We start from the raw sequence: 22913 nt of genomic DNA, 5'->3' as shown, positions 1-22913 counted from the left end.
GCGTGGGGGCGGGTGCGTGAAAAGAGGGAATTCAGGCTTAATCCCCTAGACTAGTTAAACGCCTCAAAGCCGCAAGAGCCTGGCAGCTCCCACTGCTGTGTGTTCTGAGTATTGCCCAATGTAGGTGGAGGGAAAGCCTGTGGAGAAGGCCGGGACGAGACCGTGAGAAACCCAGCTGTCTTGGAAACACAATGGCTCAGCAGGGAAAGTGGGAGATACTTGAGGGACACCCAGTCCCAGCTTGTGTGTGTGTATGTGTGTGTGTCTGTGTGTGTGTGTGTATCCCAAGAGGACTCCATAGGTGCAGATTCTGGGAGGGGCCTACAATGCTGGGAGGGGCCTGAGATACTGGGCGAGGCCTACGATGCTGGGAGGGGCCTACAATGCTGGGAGGGGCCTACAATGCTGGGAGGGGCCTGAGATACTGGGAGGGGCCTACAATGCTGGGAAGGGCCCGAGATACTGGGAGGGGCCTGAGGTGCTGGTGTTTGTTTGTTTGTTTGTAAGACCCCTGATGAGGCTACCCATCTGCACACCACATACCAGACAAGAAGTACCTTACATGAACTAGCCCATTTAATCCCCCACACACTCTAAACACACATTGCTGTCCCCACTGTACAGGTAAGGAAATTGAGGCCAAGAGTGGCCAAGTCTATATACCAGGTAACTGGATTCAGGCCTATCTGACTCTAGTTATAGCTGCTAGACAGCCAGGGATAGAGCAGAGCCAGAAGCTATGGAGTCCTCCACTGTCCCCCAAGATCCACCCTAGTACTCCAAAGGTGGTCATTCAGCCAGAGGCCAGTCAGGAGCTCCGTGCCTCCAACACTCTTCTTGGTGACAGTATACAGAGAGGAACGTTGTAACCGTCCTCTTCCTTCTCCAGGCTGGAGTTCCAAGAGAGCACAGTCAGCTAAAGGCAGAATCCACAGTGATCCCCATTTTTCATGGGTGAGTTTGGTCCCTTGATGTGTATCTGTCTCTTCCTCTTCCTCTGCTCTCCCCCAAGCCTGTAATCACGCAGCCCTGGAGACTTTAAAAATCACATCTTCAGCCCACCTTTCTTCACACTCTGTCATCCACAAGGTGAATTCCTGCTTTAAAAAAAAAAAAAAGAAAAAGACGATCTCAAATAAGGATTCAATAGAATAGCGGTTAGCGGGACTTTAGGAGCCTGTGATGGAGGGAGGGTGGCTAATGGGTACAGGGTTCAGATGGGCAGGAGAAATAACTTATTGTTTTTACAGCACAGTAGGATAATTATGGCCGACAAGCAATTGAGATAAAATTCAAAAGAGCTAGGAGAGCGCCTGAATGCTTCCAACACAAAGAAGTGACATCTCAGGTGACAGTTATGACAATTGCTGTGTCCCCAGTGTGGCACCCTTTATGCATGTACTGAGTGCCTCACTAGACCCTACAAGTATGTATTATTGTTGCTAGGGTTAGGGTCAAAGCCTGTCTTAGTTACAGTTACTATTTTCGTGATGAAACATAGTAACACATCCACAAAAAATTACCCTGGGGAAGGAAAGACTTTCTTTCATATTCAGTCCATAGAACGGTTAGTCATCAAAAGGGAGGGGGCAGCAACTCTGGTAAGGCAGGAACCTGGAGCAGGAGCTGATGAGAAGCCGCCAGGGCTGCTGTTATTGGCTTGTTCCTCATGGCTCGCTCAGCCTGCTTTCTCACAGAACCCAGGACTGCCAGCCCAGGGATGGCACCACTTACAATTGACTCCCACACCAATTGCCTATAGCCAGACCTTATGAAGGCATATTCTCAGTTGAGGCTCCCTCGTCTCTGATGACTCTAGCTTGTGTCAAGTTGACTTATAACTGGCCAGCACAGGGTCCCAGCCACCCGGGTCCAGGCAGCCATCTCTACCACACTGATTAAAGAGACAGTAATGGTGAAAAGAAATGAAAGCAATGTGGCCACACTGGGAAGGGGTCCACCACCTCCCCCGACCCCAGTCTTAGGAGACCTGGCATAAGGGCTGGGCTTAAATAGATGGAATGAAGTCTGCATTGTTCATAAAGAAGTTCTAGCCAAGGTTCAGTCCTGACCCACATCTCAGCTTTAAGCTCTCCTGGAAAGTGGTCCCACAAGTTGTCACAACTGTTGAGATGTCTTCCTGGCAGACAGGCTCCTCCACTGGCCAGCACCAGGGCTTTAGCCTCTCCTATCTCCTGCACGGGGAGATTTCAGTCTCCTGGGGTCCATTATCTTAAGAGCTTGACAGTCAAGGGATGAATAATACACGTCTCTCTTTAGAATACTTTTTCTGTAGCCCGACAGTTACACCATTTCCATTTGTCAAATAAAAAATGAAAATCCATTCAAATATATTAATAGTAATCTCTAAAATAAAAATAAAAGGTGCTGAGGAGAGGCCTAGGGCAGATCGAATCAGTCTGAAGAGAAAAGTTTCTGGGATCACACAGCTTAGCTTCAAGATTCACTATGAACCCACAACTGACAGAGGCAAACGCGCCTGGCAAAGGGACAGCCACATTCACAGATCCGTGGAAAGGGCCAGAGTCAGCAGTGGATACACAGGGCACTGTCAGCTGATCTGGGGCAAACACGGTTCGGTGGGAAACAGGTGTCCTTGCCCCAGACTGCTGGGATATGTGGGCATTCGCAGAAGGCACTCACTGTCTGTAGACCAAACGTAACATATACCCACATATCACCAGATATAATGCACATGAAGTCAGGACTTCAATACTCCCAAAGCTCAGACATGCCGGGCAACACTGAGAAACCACTTCAAGTCACACAGAACATGGGAGACTGCAGAAGTCTATCAACTCCTCAAAATTCTTCCTCACTTTCTTCATTCACGGCAGTCATATTGGTCCCAACCTCTAAGGGTCAGTTAACGTGTAAGGTAGAGGGTTGTCAAGTTGGGTAAGGGTGCTTGCCACCAAGCCAGGGGACCTGAGTTCGAATCCCAGGACAGACATGTGCGGTGTGACTTGAAACTAGTTCTTCAGTGTTGCCAGGCCATCTTGTCAGCCCTTGTATTGTCCTTTGTATACAGTCCAGGACCCCATCCCAGGAGTGGTGCCACCCGCAGTGAGTGGTCCTGCCACCCCCATGATCCTAATCTAGGGAATCCCTCAGTCATGTCCAAGCGCTTGGCCAGGAGTGATTTTAGATCCTATCAAGTTGATACTGGAGATGAACCACAAATTCCTCTGGGGCGGCATTTTATTAGTTTTTATATATCTAGAGTCTCAGCTATATATCACGGAGGCCCAGAGAGGGGAAGCAACTCATCCAAGATGTCACAGCTTCTGGGATACAGAGCCCGTACTCCCAAGGGTGACACCCCACTCACAGCCTCACTCCAGGGTCTGTATGTTCAGGCCCTGAAAGAATGGGTGTCTTCTGAACATGGCACAGGTTGCATAAGGAGGGAAAGTGCTTACCATGTGGCCCAGCACCTAGCACCCAGGGGACACAATAAGACGGGAATTCCCCGGGGCTACTGGAGAAATGCACACACTCAGGTTTTAAAATGCTTGTGTGTCTTGAGCATGGTTCAGGCCTCTGCAGGAGACACAACTGTGTCTACGCTGTGGCCTTAAGTTATTAAAAAAATAAAGCAGGAAAAAAAAAGAGAGGAAAAAATGCTAACAGCAACTACCTTTGCCTTGGGAGGACAATGGGTGGATCCCCCCCCCAGCCCCCATTAGTGATTTTTCTCCAAGAGAAAACTGTCACAAAGATGGGCATTGGGTGCTGCATGGGCAGGTCCTTAACACTGTATGTATGACAGACGTATCCTTCCCACAACTCTGCTCCCTGTTTGGTCTTTGAGGGGCAGCGGGAGCCCAATGCTCAGAGCCCAGCCCTGCGGCCATCTGGCCCCTCCTTCCGGACCCAATGATCCCCCATGGCTCTCGACATTCAATTTCATCCAGAACAAGAATGAGCTGGGGATTCTAAATTGGAACACACAAATGACATTCCTATTCATTATTTAATCTGCTCTCGGATTTGAGCGAACATCTCCAGGGGTAATTACTGCCCGGCTCCAAATTCATTTCTAGGAAGCAGTTGCCAGGGGCCTGCGCAGAAGGTAAGGACGTGATTCAATATTTATGAGGCAGTGTTTCCGGAGACTCTCAGCCCCAGGAGAAATCTGGGGGAAACGCGCCCAGTGTACAAGGAAAATATTGGCTTAGCTTTGTTTTTCAGTGTTTTGGTATAGGAATGAACCTGTCCCATCCTCAATGCACGCACACTGATGGAGCCCTATCATTAGCCCACCCTGAGAAGGGACCAGGACCAGGAGATGCCATCTGACCAGGCCTCTGAGTGGTAGAAGGAGTGTGGGGAGGTGGCCTCTTCAAGGACAGGCAGGTCACTACTGTGCTCAGAATGAATTCAATCAGCAGTCGTCCCTCCATTCCCTCCATGGCAGGTACATGGGATCCTTTTAAAATGTGATGCTCGGTGCCAGCCAACATTGCAGAAAGGGCTAGGCTCACCTCTATCGGCAACTGAACCTTCAGCAGAGATGGCTCAGTGGCTGACGATGCTCGCTGCCAGCCTGGGACGAAGCTCCAGAACCTACCTGGTGGAAGGAGAGAGCTCACCCCCTCTGGCTGGTCTCTGCCCTCCACAAGAGAACTGCAGCATTCCGTGCCCACAACACACAGTATAAGTGGATTTAAATGTAATGATTCTCTTAAAAATAGTGACTTCTGCTTTGGCAAAGGCCTATTATTAACAAGCAAGCAAACAAGCAAGCAAACAGAAATAGAAGACAAAGAGAGGAGAAAAGGCAAGCTACCACTCGGGACGGACTGGTCCTCACAGTCTATAGCTGCCAGAGGTAAGTGTGACACCAATCTTGTCAACTTGACTATATCTAGAATCAACTAAAACCCAAGCATCTGGGCACATCCGTGAGGATTTTTCTGATTGGGTCATCTGAGGTAGGAAGTCCCACTCTAAACCCAGGCCACACCTTCTGGTGGCAGCCACATGAAAGGACATGGAAGAGTTAAGCATCTGCTTTTTGCCTGCTTGCCCTCACTCTTGCTGGCGAGTTCATCTACTCTGCAGCTGAGGCAGGCATTTCTTCACCGTTATTAGAGCCGCTTCCTTGTAATTGCCACATAGACTGAGGACCAGCCGTTCTCTAGGAGTCCTCCGGGCCACCAGCTCCGCACTGGGACAGCTGACACATCCAGTCTCATAAACTGAACAACTGGATTTTTGGCTCTTCTGTCAGCAAGTAGATCAGTGGTTCTCAGCCTTCCTAACCATTTAATACAGTTTCTCATGTCGTGGTGACCCCCAATCATAAAATTATTTCATTGCTACTTCATAACTGTGATTTTGCTATGACATGCAGAATATCTGATGTGTGACCCCCGTGGAGGAATCATTTAACCCCCAAAGGGTCATGACCCACAAGTTGAGAACCACTGCCTTAGAGAATCCTGACTCATACAATGGATACATAACATAGAATGAATCCTCCCAAGCCCAGAAAGACCTGAGCAGACACTGCAGGAAAGGATCTCTACCTACAGTGAGCAAACATGCAAAGATGTGAACTAAAACCATGACGTGCAGCTACACAGCCACAGCGAGAGCCTAAGAAGGTTGGCAAAGACAAGCAACCAAACCTCACCATGTCACTGAGCTAAAGTGGGAGAGAGAGAGAGAGAGAGAGAGAGAGAGAGAGAGAGAGAGAGAGAGAGAGAAAGAGGAGAGAGAGAATGTGATTCTAGCTACATGAAGCTTCAGAATGAGTACATCTAATATTTAGTAATAAAAGCATATCAAAGATCATGCCAGTGACCTACCCTCAATAGAACACAAGGAACTTTCCAGACTGCAGGAATCGTTCTATATCGTGATTTAAAGTGACAGTCATGAATGTGTTAATATTCGTTAAAACTCACTGAACTGAAAGTATACTCTTTCAACAGGGTGGACCGCACTGGCAATAGAGTCAGTTTGGTGAAGAAGAAGAGGAAGGAGGAGGAGGAGGAAGGGGGAGGGGGAGGAGGGGGAAGGGGAAGGGGGAGGGGGAGGGAGAGGGGGAGGAGAAGGAGAGCCCCAAGAGGTCCTAAATGCTAAGCTTTACCTGATGCTCTTCTCCCCGTAGAGAGAACAGGAAGACTGTGGACTGGGCACACGGGCCAGCAGGTCTCAGGGGTGGCCATGCCCAGTCTATATCCCATGGGTCTGTGCTTACAGAGTCCTTCCTGTGAGTGTGCACATTTGTGTATTGTGGGAAAACTGCTAACTAAGGTTGAAGTCTACCATTGATCAGATAGGCTTCCAGAACTCAGCACATAATGGAGAACTCCCTTCGTTGGCAGGGCCTCTCCTTCTGACCTTATCCAGAGAGTTCACCCCCACACCTCTATCTGCAGAATGCCATGTAGTCTTAATTAAGATTACAGGTTCAACTTCCTTTCTCCCAACAAGAATTCAGATAGCACCTGAGGTTCCTGAAATGCCTCCCCATGATAATGAGGAGTTTCAGTGCTCTAAGCCTCCAGCCAATAATAACCTTCCCTTCCTTGGTGACCCCCAAAAAGGGCATGAGTTCACATCCACCACCAAATAAAGCAATATGAACAAGCAAGAATAGTCTCAGAGGGCTGCTTCATTACAGATCGCCACGGGGAAGGCCTTCACCTAAGAGCCTTGCCTAGGACTCCTTAGGAAGGCTTTCTCTCCTTCAGCCCCTCTGGTACTTGGCACTCACTCCCAACCAGACCAGATCCTATTAGTTCTGCTCTCCCTTTCTGCCTGGCAGGAAGATGCCTCAAGGGGGGGAAAGTAGACCTCAGACCCCCATTTCTGACTTCCTCTTCTGGCTGACCTATACGGTGGTGGGAAGAGGAGGAGGAGGAGGGAAGGAGGGGAAGGGGGAGAGAAGGGGAGGGGAAGCAGAGGAAGGGAAGGAGGGGGTAGGAAAGGAGATGGGAGGGAAGGGGAGGGAAAGGAGGGAGAGGGAAGGAAGGGGAGGGGGAAAAGAGGGGAAGAAGAGGGGAGGAGGGGGGAGGAGGTGGGAAGGGGTAGTAAGGGGAAGGAGAGGAGGTCAGAAGAGGAGGGGAGAGAAGAAGGGAAGGAGATGGGAAGGGGAGGGGGAGGATGAGGGGGGAAGAAGAGGGAAGTGGAGTGGAAGAAGGAGAGAAGGAAGGGGAGGAGGAGAGAAGGGGAGGGGAGGAGGGAAGAAGGTGGGCAAAGGTGAGACAGCTAGCATGGGGCCTGGGCTGTGGCCCTCTAGGCCATGTTCAGGGCACCTGTCTCTTCCCAGAAGACATGCAGAAGCAAGTGGGTGGGGCCAAGTGCTAAAGATTAGTTCAACAATTAGCCAAGCATAGCCCCTGTAGGGATCCCCACCACAGGCACCAGCCACCCTCCCCTCTGCTCACCAGCGTGCAGTCTGCTGCTGCTATCTAAGCCGAGAATTAACTAGGCTGAGGACACCATGGGAAGGAGACACAGCCAGTGCTAAGGTCCTGCGAAGGAAATGGCTGACAATTGAGGCTGAGGGGCTGTAACCGGGGAAATGAGCTGCGTAAAGATGGCAGACATGCTGGGGTGTGCTGGGATAAAGAACTGGGATCTGGGGTTGGAAGGATGGCGCATTGGGTAAGAGCACTGGCTGCTCCTCCCGAGGACCCAGAGGACCCACACCCATGTGGCAGCTCACAACTGTCTACAGCTCCAGTTCCAGGGGATGGGATGCTATCTTCCGACCTACACAGGCACCACACGTATGCAGCACACAGATATCGGTGCAAGTAAAGCTTCCATACACACACAAAAAGATTAAAAACTAAACAAAACTGAGACTTTATCTTCAGAATATGACAACAACAACAAAAAAAAAGATCTTGAGGTGTTCAGGGAGAAAATTTTACCTTCTTACAGAAGGTAAGAAAAGAGGTCATCTTGGGCCAGGTAATTTCTGCCTGCAAAGCCTAGGGTGCGGCATTGTGTTTTTGCTGCATGAAGAGCACAGTACTTTGTATTCGTGAGGCAGGATGGATGGAGCAGGACAGCCTGGAGCCAGCAAGGCTGGCCTGAGCTTCTATTAGATCAGCTCTGGACTGATGGCGACCTGGAGGGAAGGTGTCAGGCAGAAGGGAGAGGGAGGATGGGTGCCTGTCACAGGTGCACCACAGAAGGGGCTGGGAGCTGGGCAGGGCTGGTCGCAAGCGCCCATGGCATCCTGAGGGAGGGACCAGCTGGGGTGCACTGGGAAGGAGGGAGCGCCACGTGCCATTCCTGACTAACAAGCCCTGGGTAACCCACTCAGAAAACACGGGGCACGTCAACATGAAATAAAGACCTTTATGTCTCTCAATTATTCAAAATCGTCTAAATTATTTATCCTGGACTGTCTGAGAGGCCAAGGATGGAAACGTCTCCTCACACATCATGAAATGCAGTAGAAAAGGCCCAGCAGCCCCTCCCTCCTCTCCATGTCTCCTGTGGTGACACTTTTCATCTTGCACAGCTCCTGAGGACTAGCTGCCCACCCCTCCTCAACTCACCCCAGCACTCAAAAGCTGAGGCAGGAGGATTGTGAATTCAAGGCCAGTCTGGGCTACATAGTGACTCCTTGAGTCTGGGCCTGCAGCTCAGTGGTAGGTAGATTGCTTGCCCAACAGCCCCCTCGATGCCACCGCCTCACCTCCCTGTCCTCTACAGATACCGCAAAGTCATTCACATTGTAATTCCCCTCCCCCACCTCTTTGACTGCCTCCCTCCAATCATCCCTGGAGACAGTTTTTGCCCGTGTTCCATGACCCCCATGTCATGTGACTTGGTGGCTGACATTCTACAGACAGTGACTCCACACGTGGCGCTCAGGGGAGAGCAATTCTTCCTTTGTCCCGGTAGGGGATAAGGTGGCACACAAAGTTCAGAAGCCACCTGCTAGAATAAACACTTGTGAAGTGTCAGTGGAGAGACAGGCAGGCCAGCGACTCCACCCTTCTGGAGACCATTGCACAGGACGGGAGGAGAGAAACCCCTTGGATTCGGCATGGTGGCTGAAATCACTTGTGTCCCCAAAGCCACCTGACTTCTTCCCTCACAAAACACGTTGTGACGATCCACGGAGGTGACTTGCCTGTACGCACCCTTGGCGTGCTGGAGAGTGATAGATCTGTCCATCTCAGTGACAGCCCCATCGACTGTCCAGATCCCAGCCCTTCTTGGCATATGTACCACCAGACATCCTCACAAAAGTGTCCCCCTAGGAATTCCTTAGGCCCAAGCTGTTTCTCTTTGGAAAAATTTTACCACACAGACGCAGAGAGAGCAAGCCACCCCACCTCTGCTTCCCTTCTGCAGTATTCTCTGGGAGCCGCTCCCGACGCTCACATTAAACCTCCACGGAATTCCATCTGCTGCAAAGCTCAGTTGATCAGAGCAGAGAGGCACGGTGGTTTGGAAAAGGCAGACCGCAGTCATCTCTCTTCTTAAAAAGGTCTCCGGGGGGGATGATTAGCAAAGGCTAGGCTGCTGGGGGGTGGGGTGGGGTGACAGGAGTGACAGGTCCAGGGTTTTCCAGATGTCTCCAGCAAGCTGACCGTGACTTGGAACTGGCATCTGGGCGAGCGAGGAGGTGGATGTGAGGGATAACACCGCCGATAGCCTCTGCAGCCGCCACGTGGCCCGCTACCCGGCGTGTCACACAGAAATCACAGTAATGCTGCCACAGGGCCGAGGCCTGCTTGATGTAGGAGTTTCCACAGTCTCCCTAGCCAGGACGGTCACACACTGTTGGACACTCCATGGGCACAGCTCGCCTGAGCTTGACCTTGAAAGTGGTGAGATCTGACACTGAGGAGGAAATACCTTCTAAGTGCCGGGAGCCACGTGATTCTCGGAGCCACGTGATGGCCTGGAGCCACGTGTGATGGCCTGGAGCCACGTGCTGGCAGGCAATAGCCCTCTCCCCACCACCACCACCACCCCAGATCAGAGGTCAACCTCAGCTGTCCTTCCTCCTTAGAAACCTCTCTGAGTAAGCTTGGCTGAGCTGGATAGCAGTGGCCCACAGATCCATCCATCTGCCTCTTCACCGGGGTTCCAACCATGTGACTCCTTGCCCGGTTCCTTTCCACGGGGTCTGGGGATCTGAATGCTCTCACACTTGCCTAGGGAGCTCTTTACCCACTGGGCCATCTCCCCTGCCCCTCCCCCACACATTTCTTGACTCCTTACCAAGTGTTTTTCCAGATCAGGATGCTGTCACCCTGTTCTGTCCTGAGGACACCAAAACCTGGAGAGGGTTCTAGGGCCAGGACAGAAACAAGACCATTTTTCTCCAAAGTCACTTGGTCCCAAGGACACCATCTCGAGTGTCCTCTAGGGCAGGTGGGGAGGGTGGTGACAGAAAACACACCCCCACTGGAGGCTGCAGGCTCGGCTGCTCTGGGTGAGTCAACGTTACACAGCAAATCAGCTTCAGGCTGAATCTGGCCTCGAATGACTCCAGTTTATAAGGAAACAGCTTTGGCCTGGGTGACTGAATGGTGGCATCTTCACTACACAAACAAACAGAACCACGGGCCAGAACACCCGAGACTCAAACTGATCAATAACTCATCTGCACTAATAAATTGTAAGGGTCCATGAGTCACCGAAGAATGACACCCTGGACTCAAATCGTTTGTAAACACAAAGAGTGTTTTATTCTGTAGAAGTCTGGCATGCTGGCGTCTCCCTTTACCAAGATGGAGAGACCCCAAAGTGAGCTCATATGCCCGATTTAAAGCACATTAGGGGAATTCTGGGGAGGTGACCTCTATCTTAATCTTGACTCTATATCTCGGGACATTTCAGAACCATTTTTTGGGGGGAGGGGGAGCTGGAAACTGTTGCTGGGGAGGTCTGGAAACTGCTGCCAAGGAAGTCTGGAAACTGTTGTTGACTCGGTGTCTTTGTCTCAGGCCGGGTGGCATGGCAACTTTTGAGACCTGGACTTGTCTGGACTTGCCCAGTTCTTTTTTTTTTTTTTTTTCTTTCTTTCTTTTTTTTGTTTTTTTTTGTTTTTGTTTTTTCAAGACAGGGTTCCTCTGTATAGCCCTGGCTGTCCTGGAACTCACTCTGTAGACCAGGCTGGCCTCAAACTCAGAAACCTGCCTGCCTCTGCCTCCTGAGTGCTGTTGCCCAGTTCTTGGAAACAGATTTAGGCCTAGTCTCCTGAGCTGTTGATCTGAAGCCTGTCATGGAGTTAGCCTGGTCTTCTCAAAAATAACGCTGCATGTGGATGTGTTCGATCATACAGGAAACACTAAGAGGTACTAACACCTATAGATCTGTCCAGTCACATCAGAAACCCTGGTGTAGGCACTCACCATATCAGACGACACCTCCCTCCTGGACGGTAAAGGAAGATACACCCCAACACTGGTCACAGCAAGCATGGTCTCTCATCACGAGTCCCACCCAGGAGAATTGCCACTGAAAGGACCCCACCTCTGTCCCCACGGTGTGGCTTGAGCAATCTCTACTGCCTGTGACCCACAGTGTACCTCAAACATACCCATGGCACTGCCTGCCAAGGGCTGAGGATGGCTCTGTTAGTAAAGTGCCTGTCTGCCATATAAGTGTGAGAACTCAGGTTCAATCTCCAGTAAGGCAGGAAGACAGGGAGGAGTTTGGGGAGGTGGGAAGGCAGGGAGGCAGCTAGGTGAGTGTGGCAACATTTGATCCCCAGGGCATTGTCTTAGTTAGGGTTTTACTGCTGTGAACAGACACCATGACCAAGGCAAGTCTTATAAATAACAACATTTAATTGGGCTGGCTTACAGGTTCAGAGGTTCAGTCCATTACCATCAAGGTGGGAGTATGGCAATATCCAGACAGGCTTGGTGCAGATAGAACTGAGAGTTCTACGTCTTCATCCAAAGGCTGCTAGTAGAAGAAGACTGACTTCCAGGCAACTAGGGTGAGGGTCTTAAAGCCCACCATCACAGTGACACACCTACTCCAACCAGGTCACACCTATTTCAACAAGACCACACCTCCAAATGGTGTCACTCCCTGGCCCAAGAATATACAAATCATCACAGGCTTGCTGGCAAGCCCATGGGCACACACACACACACACACACACACACACACACACAACACAACACACATATACACATACATACATACATACACACATGCATACACAACACACATATACATACACACTCACACACACACACACACACATACACCCATACCCGCACAGGTCTTTGAGTAAAAATTCTACTAGTGGCCATGGTCACTCCCTAAATTCTGTTCAGAGTTTAAAGGACTGAATACCATGGAAGCCCAGTGAGGAGCCCTCAGATGCCTGATGAGAATCATGTCAATTAGGATCATCAGAGTGGCTGCTGTTGACAGATGGTGCCCTAGAGACACCAGAGCAGCACACAGCACATCCCCCATCCACGAGACATAGCTGGATTCTGGACTCCCAGTGTCAGGGCTTTGCCTAAGATAGAAACAAAGTAGACAAGATCCAAAAGTGATGGCTACCGAGAAGGAATGAAGCATCAGGCATCCAGGAAGAAGAACCAAACTTTGGAAACAGAACGGGCCCCCCACAGGACGTCACCAAGTATGTCAGCAGTGGAACCCAAGAAGACCCCACTGCCCCTAGCTTTTCCTGGATGGTCATAGCCTGCTCCAACCCTACTGCCACCTCCCTGAAAGAAATATGTAATAATGAGACCAAGCCAGATGATGAGAAAAGGAGAAATCTTTAGGGAAAGACCCCGTCGCCAGCCACTCTAACTGCCGACCAGGAAACCCTGTCTCCTCAGCCATCACCGTGTCGCTTTGTCCAACCCAGGGGGAAGCTGAGGGGACAGGAGAAGCTCCAGATGCTCTCGTTTTGACCCAAGCAACATCATGCCAATGTGGACAGCACTCTCCAGTGTGACTCGGGCAACAGGATGATGGGATGGGTACCAACCTCTGCTCAGATCTCCTTGGCAGGAAGACCAACTAACACCTTCCCTCCATCATTCCTGAAACCATCTCCACCTATGCAAGCACTGAGCCCTGGAGCTGTCTTCCCTTTCCTGATATCCATATAAGCATATACACACACACTCTTGTGCACACACATGCACACTCACAGTGTATGTACACATACACACACATGCATGCATGCACACGTGTGCACACTTATAAGCATGCACATGTACATATGTACACACACACACACACACACACACACACACACACACACACGCACGTGGGCATACTCCCACCCATTCCTGCCCATTCTCACTGGAAAAAAGAAGCCAAAAACCACAGAAGAAGGCTGCTCAGCTGTGGGGCTCTGCCCAAAACACCCATCCAATGGCCCAGGCAAGAAGACAAAAGGGCATTTATTTTTGAGCCACTGTCTTCCCTGAGCATCTAAACCTTCATCCTTCACCCTCTCTGTCCAGCCTCCCGGGTCCTCTCAGGATGAGCCACGCTGACTCAGGACCCCTTGGTCTCTCCAGCAAGGTCCATAGCTCATCATCTGCAAGTGCCTCCTCCGACAAGTACCTCGTCTTCACACTTCCACTATGGGTCTTTCCTCCAGAAGGCCTGTTTCTGTCCTGACCTTTTGTGGGTTTGTTGTTGTTTCTGTTCTGGTTCCTAACAGGGTCTCATGTAGCCCAGGCTGGCCCTTTGAGCCCCCTACAGACCCAAGGATGCCTCTGAATTTCTGATTCTTCAGTTTCCACCTCCCAAGGATTATGGGGGTGCACTGCCACACCTGGCTTCTGGGCAAGCAGCCCCCCAAAAGTGTTCTTAAAATAACGTAAAACATTTAGAAAAGCATTTACAACGCCAAGAACCTTGGGCAGAAATATACAGAGCACATCCTTGAGCAGGGTGGTACTCTGAGAAACTGGGCACCACGTGATCCACCCCATCCCAAACTGTCTTGGGGGGCATCCGTGCGGCAAAGCTGAGGTCAGCAACAGAGCCACCATGTACCTACATCTGTATGACCTTGTGCAACCACCCAGGCCTGCTCTGACCCTGTCTACCTCTTCACATCAATAGAAACAACAGTGCACATTGCTGAGCAGTCAGATAGCTCACGTCACAGGATTAAAACAGCCTGGTACAAGACGAACATGCGGTATTTTCTTGGGGTTGCCATGACAAGTGCTTGGTAACGTATTAATATTTTATTATGAAGTTGCAATGTAATACTGAATCACATTCAATGGTCTTGTTAGCTTGCCATAGCTGATTTTTTTTTCTTTGATCCCCACAAGGCCTGTTGATGGGAGGCAGCCACCAGGTGCTCAGTGTGCAGTGATGAAGAGTTCTCTCGCTCCCATTCCAGGATTAGCAACTGCTGTGAACACTGTCCTTTGGACAGGACATGCCTGTCACCATCTTGGTCTCAGAGCAGTTCCAGTGACCCTCAGAAGCCCCTCCTGAGATCAGGCCTGCTACTAGTGCTTTGTAGAGGGAGTGGGGGAGCATCAGGTCCTCGTCTGGGGTCCCAGCCACGTATTCCTGAGCCCCCACCAGCTTCAGGGCATCCTGCCTATACATGGTTTCTGGACGGTCCTAGAAATAGAGCATTGGCTGAGTGGGGGGCGGGGAACCACTCCAGCTCTGGGGAAAGTGTCACCCATGCAGGTATAAGACTTTCTAACTTGTCACATGGGGACCCAGAAGAACATCTCAGTCAGATTCATAATAGTCTGGCAGCATACTCTCCAGACACGCCCGCTGCTTTCGGGATAAACGCCTTCTGTGCCGCGGTTTAGAAGATGCTGCGAGATGTGCACTTCCTTACAGTCTGTGGTGGTTTGAATGAGATGGCCCCATAGGTTCAGGTCCTTGAACACTCAGTTCCCAGTTGTTGGTGCTGTTTGGGTAAATGTAGGAAGTGTGACCCTGCTGGAGGAAGTATATCACTGAGAGTTGGTGTATTAGGGTGTCATTGCTGTGAACAGACACCATGACCAAGGCAACTCTTACAATGGCAAACATTTCACTGAGGCTGGCTTACAGTTCCAGAGGTTCAGTCCATTGCCATCATGGTGGGGGGTGGAGGGAAGTTTGTCAGCATCTAGTCAGGCATGGTGCTGGAGAAGGAGCTTAGAGTTCTATCCTCGATCTGAAGGCTGCCAGAAAGAAACTGTCTTCCACCCTGGGCAGAGCTTGAACACCAGGAGTCCTGAAAGCCTGCCTACATGGCGACATACTTCCTCCAACAAGGCCACACCTCCTAATAGTGCCCCTTCCCATGGACCAAGCATATTCAAACCACCACAGTGGGCTTTGGGGTTTCAAAGCCATAGCCTTCCTAGTTTGCTCTCCCTCTGCTTCCTGCTTGCAGTTCTAGATGTGAGTTCTCAGCTTTTCCTGCCACCATGCTGCCTGCTGCCCACTGCCCACTCCATGCTCCCTGCTGCCTACTGCTCACCGCTAAGCTTACCCATTATGGTGGAGTCCTATTGCTCTGGACCCAGAACCAGACAAACTTCCTTCTCTAAGCTGCCTTGGTTATGATATTCTATCACAGCAACTAAGAGTAACTAAGAGACGGCTGAGCCATCTCTCCAACCTATTTGATTTTATTTTAAGACTGGATCTCAAGTAGCCCAGGCTGACCCTTGAATGGACTGCATGAAAATGACCTCAATTGGTACTGGAGAGATGGCTCAGTGGTTAAGAGCACTGACTGCTCTTCTAGAGGTCCTGAGTTCAATTCCCAGCAACCCCATAGTGGCTCACAACCATCCGTAATGGAATTTGATGCCCTCTTCTGCTGTGTCTAAAGACAGTGTACTCATATACGTAATGAACCAACCTTTTAAAAAAAGAAAAAAGAAATGACCTCGATTTCTGAATCTCCTGCCTCCACCTCCTAAGCACTGGAGTTAAGATCATGCCCCACCCTGCCCAGGTTTATGTGGGGCTAGGAATTGATCCCAGGATTCTGCATGCCTGACAAATGTTCTACCAACCAGACTGCTCCCCGGCCTAGGGATATTATCTTCGTTTAAAGGTGAGAAGCTCACCCAGACCGGAAGTTACAGAGTGAGTGGAGCCATGCCCTGCCCACTCCGAGTGGAAGTGCTTGCTTGTGGAACAGAACACATTCATCTCATTCTGTGGGACGACATTCCTCTTGGTTGTTGGAAGCTTCTCAAGTTCCCTTCCTTCCTTCCTTCCTTCCTTCCTTCCTTCCTTCCTTCCTTCCTTTCTTCCGGAGCATTGACACAGTCTCTCGTTTGCCCCACCTGCGTCATAAGCATATTGTCAGGTCCTCTGAGCTGTCAGCAAGGACATTAAACCAGAAGCATCGCCAGCAGCCTCTGGAGAAGCTGCTGCTGTTTGGTTGCGATTCCCAATCGCCTGACTACCACTCTGTGATGGTTATTGATCGCTTGCTCCGCCTATGCCAGGAGCTGCCTCTGGCTCTGAGAACCTCACAGACAGATTGAGCAGTACACGCACACCTCTTAGGCCCACACTTGCCCACAGGGTCAATAAAAAACGACGGGGAAAACCTACTCTCGGAAACACGATCCACCCAGCAAACCTCTAAACTATCTAGTCCATCTACAGCGCTGTGCCTAATTGATAGAACACAAGACAGCGGTGAGGGTGTGTTTCCATACCATCTGCATGGCTTGTCTTCCAGCATCCCCTGAGATATCATACAATGGTCAAAAGCTAAACCCCTAAGGCAAACATGTAGGAGCAGATGGAGATCGTAAAATATGTCAAGCAAGAGAAGCACCCTTCTCAAACATGAGTCACACAACAGCCGTGTGGGAGGTGGGCTTGGTCAGGTGCTCAGGTGACCCACTCAGGGATGTCACTTACGTAGCAGTTCAGAGAGACAGGCACCAAGATGCCGTTCTCTGGCCAGTTTCCCCAAATCAAATGGAAGTGTGGTATCCACTCCATGCACAGTTACATTCAGATGAGACGGACACACAAGTCTCAGGAGTATGCAAGGACCCCTCCTTCCTCTGTGACCCCTGTCCCTTCCTGTTACCTTCCCGCCTTTCATTCCTGCAGTCTGAGATAAAATGACTGTGTCCATTTAAGTGAAGCATCTATCCCTTTGTACTACTACATTTATAATTCTGTGAGTTCCTGTCTTAAAACCATGGCAATTTGTCTCCAGCAGTATTTGGTTTTTCCTTACGGATCCAGGAGAAAGGTTGACATTTAATATTAAAGGTAATAAAGGTTTTGTCAGTTAGGGAGAAAGGGTTTCTTATGTTTGTGGTTTCTCTTCCAGCTTGTTTCTGTTAGGTCTCACGGGCAGTCCACATATCCAGAAATGAGCTCAACCTGGAATATATATATTAGGATTTCTGGCAGTCTGATAAAGGCCAGCATCCCTCAGGAACGTGTGCAACCAGTTCCTATCTGCTAAAATGAGGTATTTCCCTTACCTCTGATAGAAGAGATGCTCCGTTGACATATATCTGTGGTGCCTATTAGCGTATCAAAACCATGCTAGCTGCCAGGCTCCCCCAGTGATAGGAGTACCTGTTACACACTTCAAAGTCCTTGCTAACGTCCTTCTCACCCCCCCCCACAACACACCCTAGCTCCCTCCAGCTCAAGGGTTTCCAACCTGCTCAGCTAATCATCCTCATAACCTGGATATTCTTACTATTCTCTACTCTTGCTATTCTCACATTCCTAACACTGTCTGTCTGTCTGTCCATCTACCCATCCGTCCGTCCATCCATCCATCCATTCATCTATCTCTCTTACTCTGACATTCTCTAATTTTCTCTCTCTTACTATCTCTCTCTCTTCACTATTCTCTCCCACTCTCCCGCCTCCATAGCCCTGGCTGTTCCCAGGCTGCGGGCCAGGCTCAGTCTTCTTTCTCTCTCCTCTCTGGACTCCTCCAGATACCCCTGGCTGTTCTCTCTCACATCTACAGTAAAAACCCTAACCATAACATGGGAGTCACGCCAGCAGTTTCTTTACTGCACCCCCTAGCATACAGTTTCTCTTGGCTTTCTCCAGAAACAGCAGTAATCCTTCCAAACCTGTGGTCACCCTGAGTTCCAGGAAGAGCAAGAGCTTGAGACAGATGTCCTTGAGCTGGAGCAGTCACTTCCTGAGGGCCTGCTTGTCACCTTCTGAGGACTGGCTAAGGACCTCCTGGGACCAGCTTGTCACCTCCTGGGGACCTGCTTGTCACCTTCTGAGAACTGACTAAGAGCCTCCTGGGACCAGCTTGTCACCTCCTGGCGACCTGCTTGTCACCTTCTGGATACTGGCTAGGGACCTCCTGGGGGCCAGCTTGTCACCTTCTAGGGACCAACTTGACTCTTTAAACAATAAAGAATTCTTCATACTACCTCAGAGAACCAGTCCGGAGATAATGACCAACCTAGACCACACTGACCTGGACAAGACAGACGGAGCCCTTAGTCAGGACGGGCAAAGGTGGGAAAGCCTGTGCTCTTGCATCTCTCAGACAGCCAACCACCCGCCAGCTCAACTGCCATGCCTCACCCAAGTCCATTAGGTAAGCACTTCCACGCTGGGCCCAGTGCCTGCACATTCCCAGGGCTTCCGACCTCAGCAGAGACTCCTTCCTGTGCAAAGCTCCTGGACTGACCCGCTTTCAAAGCTCCTCGCCGAGCCTCCTTTTCCCACACATGCTGCTCCATAGACTGCTGCCTGTGTGCTCTAAGGGTACAGGGACTTCCCTGCACATCTGCCTGAGATTCTAGGGCTGCCTGATGGCCTTGGCTAGATTCCTTGAGGAACCCAGAGGACTCCATGAACCATGTATTCTCAGAGTCCTTCTGCAACCTTAATGTCTGTTGCCTCTAGCTGGAGAACAAATAAGCAGCTGTTTGTGAGTTAGCCGAAAGCATTTTAAAGCAGCCGCGCCCCTGGCCAGCCTCTTCACCCATAGACTCCCCCCTCCCTTCCAGATGCCTAGTGATTGTAAAATGCATTTTATTTATTTTAAATTTATTTATTTATGGAAGTACAATGTAGCTTTCTTCAGACACCCCAGAAGGGGGCATCAGATTTCATTATAGCTGGTTGTGAGCCACCATGTGGTTGCTGGGATTTGAACTCAGGACCTCTGGAAGAGCAGTCAGTGCTCTTAACCGCTGAGCCATCTCTCCAGCCCCGTAAAATGCATTTTAATGGACAAATGTTTACATCTGTTTCTGAAATCAGCTCTATAACCAATTAGTATAATAGCATATAATATAAAGGACATTTAACTGGCATAGCTAAAATGCTAAAGCAGCTACAGAGTTTCCTCAAAGAATAAAGAAAACCAGACGACCTCATCATCTAGGAGAGGTGACATCACATCAAAGACTCCAACAGGACCGAAGATCAGGGCCACATCAGGGTATTCTCAGGTCATTGCCTGACTGGTAATGACCCTCACTCAGCAGCAAGGGCTCTGGGCTCTGGTTTTCCCTTGAAAAAGGTGGGGCTTAGCTGCTGTTGCTGGTGGCTGTGGCTGTGGTTACCTCCTGCTGGAATTAAAGGCAGCTGCATTCCAGCAGGAGGCAGAGGCAGGTGGATTTCTGTGAGTTCAAAACCAGTCTAGAATACAGAGCAAATTCCAGGACAACCAGAGCTAGCTCCACACAGAAACCCTGTCTTGAAAAACAAAAACAAAAACAAAAAGATGGTGTTATAGGAGCAAAGAAACTCTAAAGAGAGACTCCTGTCAGTCATCAGAGGCTCAAACAATGGTCCCCAATAAACGGAATCTCCCCAGAGTCTCATGGGATCAAGGTGTCCCCAGTGGGCGCTTGACTCCAGGAAGAGATTCCTCTGTGTTCAGGACTCTCAGGCCACCTGGGGACTAGAGACTTCTGCTTACCTAGAAGGTGGCTTTCTTCAAGCCTCTCGAATTCTGCAGGAACCAACTTCACCACAGACCTGGGCACCCCACGTGTTATGAGTTCACCGACGTGGAATTGTTCATGAGGTCTGACCCGGCTGTCATTAGACTCAAGCCCCTGCACTTACCAGGCCTGTAACTCTCACCTACGCTTCTGCCCAACTCAAAGAACACTTCAGTAATGTCCTAGCTTTAAACCCAGCCTTATCCTGAATAAGAATGTCCACAAAACTCTCTGGCTGTTTGTTTATTTGTTGGGAAAGCATCGGGGCAGGGCTGGACGTGTTGTGACATGTATGCGGAAGTCAGAAGACAACTTCCAGGTTTCTGCTCTCTCCTGTGACCATGTGAGTTTTGGAGGCTGAACTCAGGTCATCAGGTTTGGTGGCAAGCACCTCTCCAGCCTGAGTTGATTTTTCTTAGTTATGTTAGAACACACAAACCAGGGGCTGGAGAGATGGCTCAGCGGTTAAGAGCACTGACTACTTTTCTGAAGGTCTTGAGTTCAAATCCCAGCAACCACATGGTGGCTCACAACCATCTGTAATGAGATCTGATGCCCTCTTCTGGTGCATCTGAAGACAGCTACAGTGTACTTAGATACAATAATAAATAAATCTTTAAAAACACACACACAAACCAATATTTTAAGTTTTAAGGGGCTGGGGAGATGGCTCAGCAAGTAAGTATAAGCACTTGCTGTGCTAGCCGAAGGACAGAAGCCTGCATTCCTAGCAGGGCTCAGTGAGCATGGTAACCCGGCCCCTGTGCCTGTATCCCAGCCTTCTGGAGAAAGATACTTGACATCAGCCTTTGGCCTGTATACACACACACACACACACACACACGCACACGCACACACACACACATACACATGTGTATGCACAAACACATTCTCACATGCATGCACACATGCACACACACATGCTCACAAATATACACATGCATACATACATGCACATACACACACACTCACACATGTATACACACTTGTGTGCACAAATGCATTCGCATGCATACACACACATACACACATACACACACACACATGCACACATATACAAGTGCAAAAAGGAAATAATACTTTAAGTTTGCCATTTAAAAGCACCTTGTGCATGGGTCATACCCACATTACACCCTAGAATTCCTGTGTTCCTGCCAGGCTTCACAACATCACAGGCTACTGTGAGGAGCACTGGAGACCTCACACAAGATTCTACTGTCTGATAGTCCGGAGAAGCTGTGAAGCCCAAGCTGCCGAGCCCTGGTGAGTGGGACTGGGGACAAATGGCTGCAGTTTTCTTGCACACTTAGCACCCATGCTGTCAGGGCCTAAGGTGACTCTCTGCAGGACGTTGGCTGTGCACACATTTTGAGATGTTTAGATGTCTACCGATACAACAAATCAGAGGATCTCTACACACTGTGAGGACCTGTCATGGCCCTCACTTCAGAGGGGAGAAGTGGAGACCAGGGAAAGGCTGGAATACGAACATAGTCGATTCCATTCTGCCCTGCTTTCCCAACCAACCTGCTGGCTCCCCACCACTGACTCTTTCTTAATAAGAGAGTGTGTAGATTTTACATCCTGACTGTTAGAAATAAAGGCTGCGTGTATCAGCTTCCCTTGCAGCTAGCAGTGACCATATGACTACGTGCTGACCAACTAGGATGTCAGTAAACGTGTGAGTAACTTGTGGGGCACAGGTGGATGCCAGAACTGAAATGCAGCTATGACGGCAGGAGCTGCAACAGTCCTTTTGGGTAAAGCAGTGACTGTCCTGGTTGCTTGTCAGCGTGACATAAGCTCGAGTCACCTGGAAAGAAAAACACCTCAATTGAGGAATTGCCACATTAGATTGGACTGTAGGAGGTCTGTGTAGGCATTTTTGTTGTTGTTGTTGTTTTAATTAATGATGGATGTGGGAGGGCCCAGCTCTCTGTGGGTGGGGCCAGCCCTGGGCAGGTGGCCCTGGGATATAAAAGAAAGCAAACTAAGCAAGCCACGAGGAGCAAGCCAGTAAGCAGCACCCCTCCACGGCCTCTGCATCAGCTCCTGCCTCCAGATTCCTGCCTTGAGCTCCTGCCCTGACTTTTCTCAGTGATGGAGAGTGACCTGGAAGTGTAGGCTGAAATAAGCCTTTGCTTCTCCATGTTGCTTTGGTCACAGTCTTCATCACAGCAAAAGAAGCCTAACTAAGACAGCGACCTTGGAAAATGGAAGCCATGTAGAATACAATGATAGGTTGGGAAAGCCCTGGATCCCTAGGGCACATCGCAAAGCAGGATTACACAACCAGCCCTGCACTGCCTCCCTTTGGACTCTTTCCTACAGGAGAAATGACCTCTGCTTGTCCGAAGCTGCTTTCCTTGGGTCTGTTTGTCACAGCCTGGAGGTTTTATACTTAATAAATGTCACAACAAGGAAGGGGTTTCAACAGCCTACTCTTAGAGAACAAGCCCCTTGTTTTCTTGGAAACAGAACACCTGGCTCACAGTGGTGCTATGGAAGTTGAGAGGCAGCTGAGTTGGTGCTCACAGGTGGCACTTTGTAAACACCCTACTCTCTCAGGTGGGCCTGTCTCTGCATCTGCAATACCCGCCACCCACGAGCCATCTGGCTCCTCTGACAGCATCAATTAACAGATTGCTTCCTGCAAGCCAGATCCTCCCCAAGAATTACAAAGCAAAATAGAAACAGCCCTCTCAAGTGTGGGGCACGGGTGGATGCCAGATCCAAGCCAGCCAGACTGGCAGATCGTGGGCTCCTTCCTCCCTGAGCGCACCTGACAATTTGGGACTCACCAAGGGTACAGCAGGGAGTTGAAAACAAGCCCAAGCTGGGCAGTGCTTACTCAAGGAGGGGTGGGAGAGAAAGGACAGCTCCTGGCAGGGACACATTGGACAAGCAGGGAAGGTGGCACCGAACAGCAGCAAGAACTGACGTTTCTGGAACTGTCTCCAACATTGATGGGACCCCAGAGTCACAGTGTAGGCCCAGTGACAGGAT

At 50.0% G+C, this 22913-nt stretch overlaps 2 long non-coding RNA genes across 5 annotated transcripts in view; one reads left to right on the top strand and one right to left on the bottom strand.

Annotated features, from left to right (window-relative positions):
* Gm33262 overlaps positions 1-22913 on the bottom strand; it is an 86678-nt gene that overhangs the window by 4291 nt on the left and 59474 nt on the right. For 3 of the 4 annotated variants that reach the window (XR_003953965.1, XR_003953967.1, XR_867015.3), the window contains exon 2: positions 664-1100. This is a non-coding gene — a long non-coding RNA (predicted gene, 33262). The remainder of the gene's footprint in view (positions 1-663; positions 1101-22913) is intronic. The other variant, XR_003953966.1, reaches the window with a different exon arrangement.
* On the top strand, positions 385-4732 carry Gm39992. The gene is made up of 3 exons (XR_867016.3): positions 385-624; positions 890-954; positions 4442-4732. It is a non-coding gene; the product is annotated as a predicted gene, 39992 (long non-coding RNA).

This window comes from Mus musculus, chromosome 2 (genome assembly GCF_000001635.26).
Source record: "Mus musculus strain C57BL/6J chromosome 2, GRCm38.p6 C57BL/6J".
NCBI classification, from domain to species: domain Eukaryota; kingdom Metazoa; phylum Chordata; class Mammalia; order Rodentia; family Muridae; genus Mus; species Mus musculus.
This window is presented reverse-complemented; position numbering and strand designations above follow the sequence as displayed.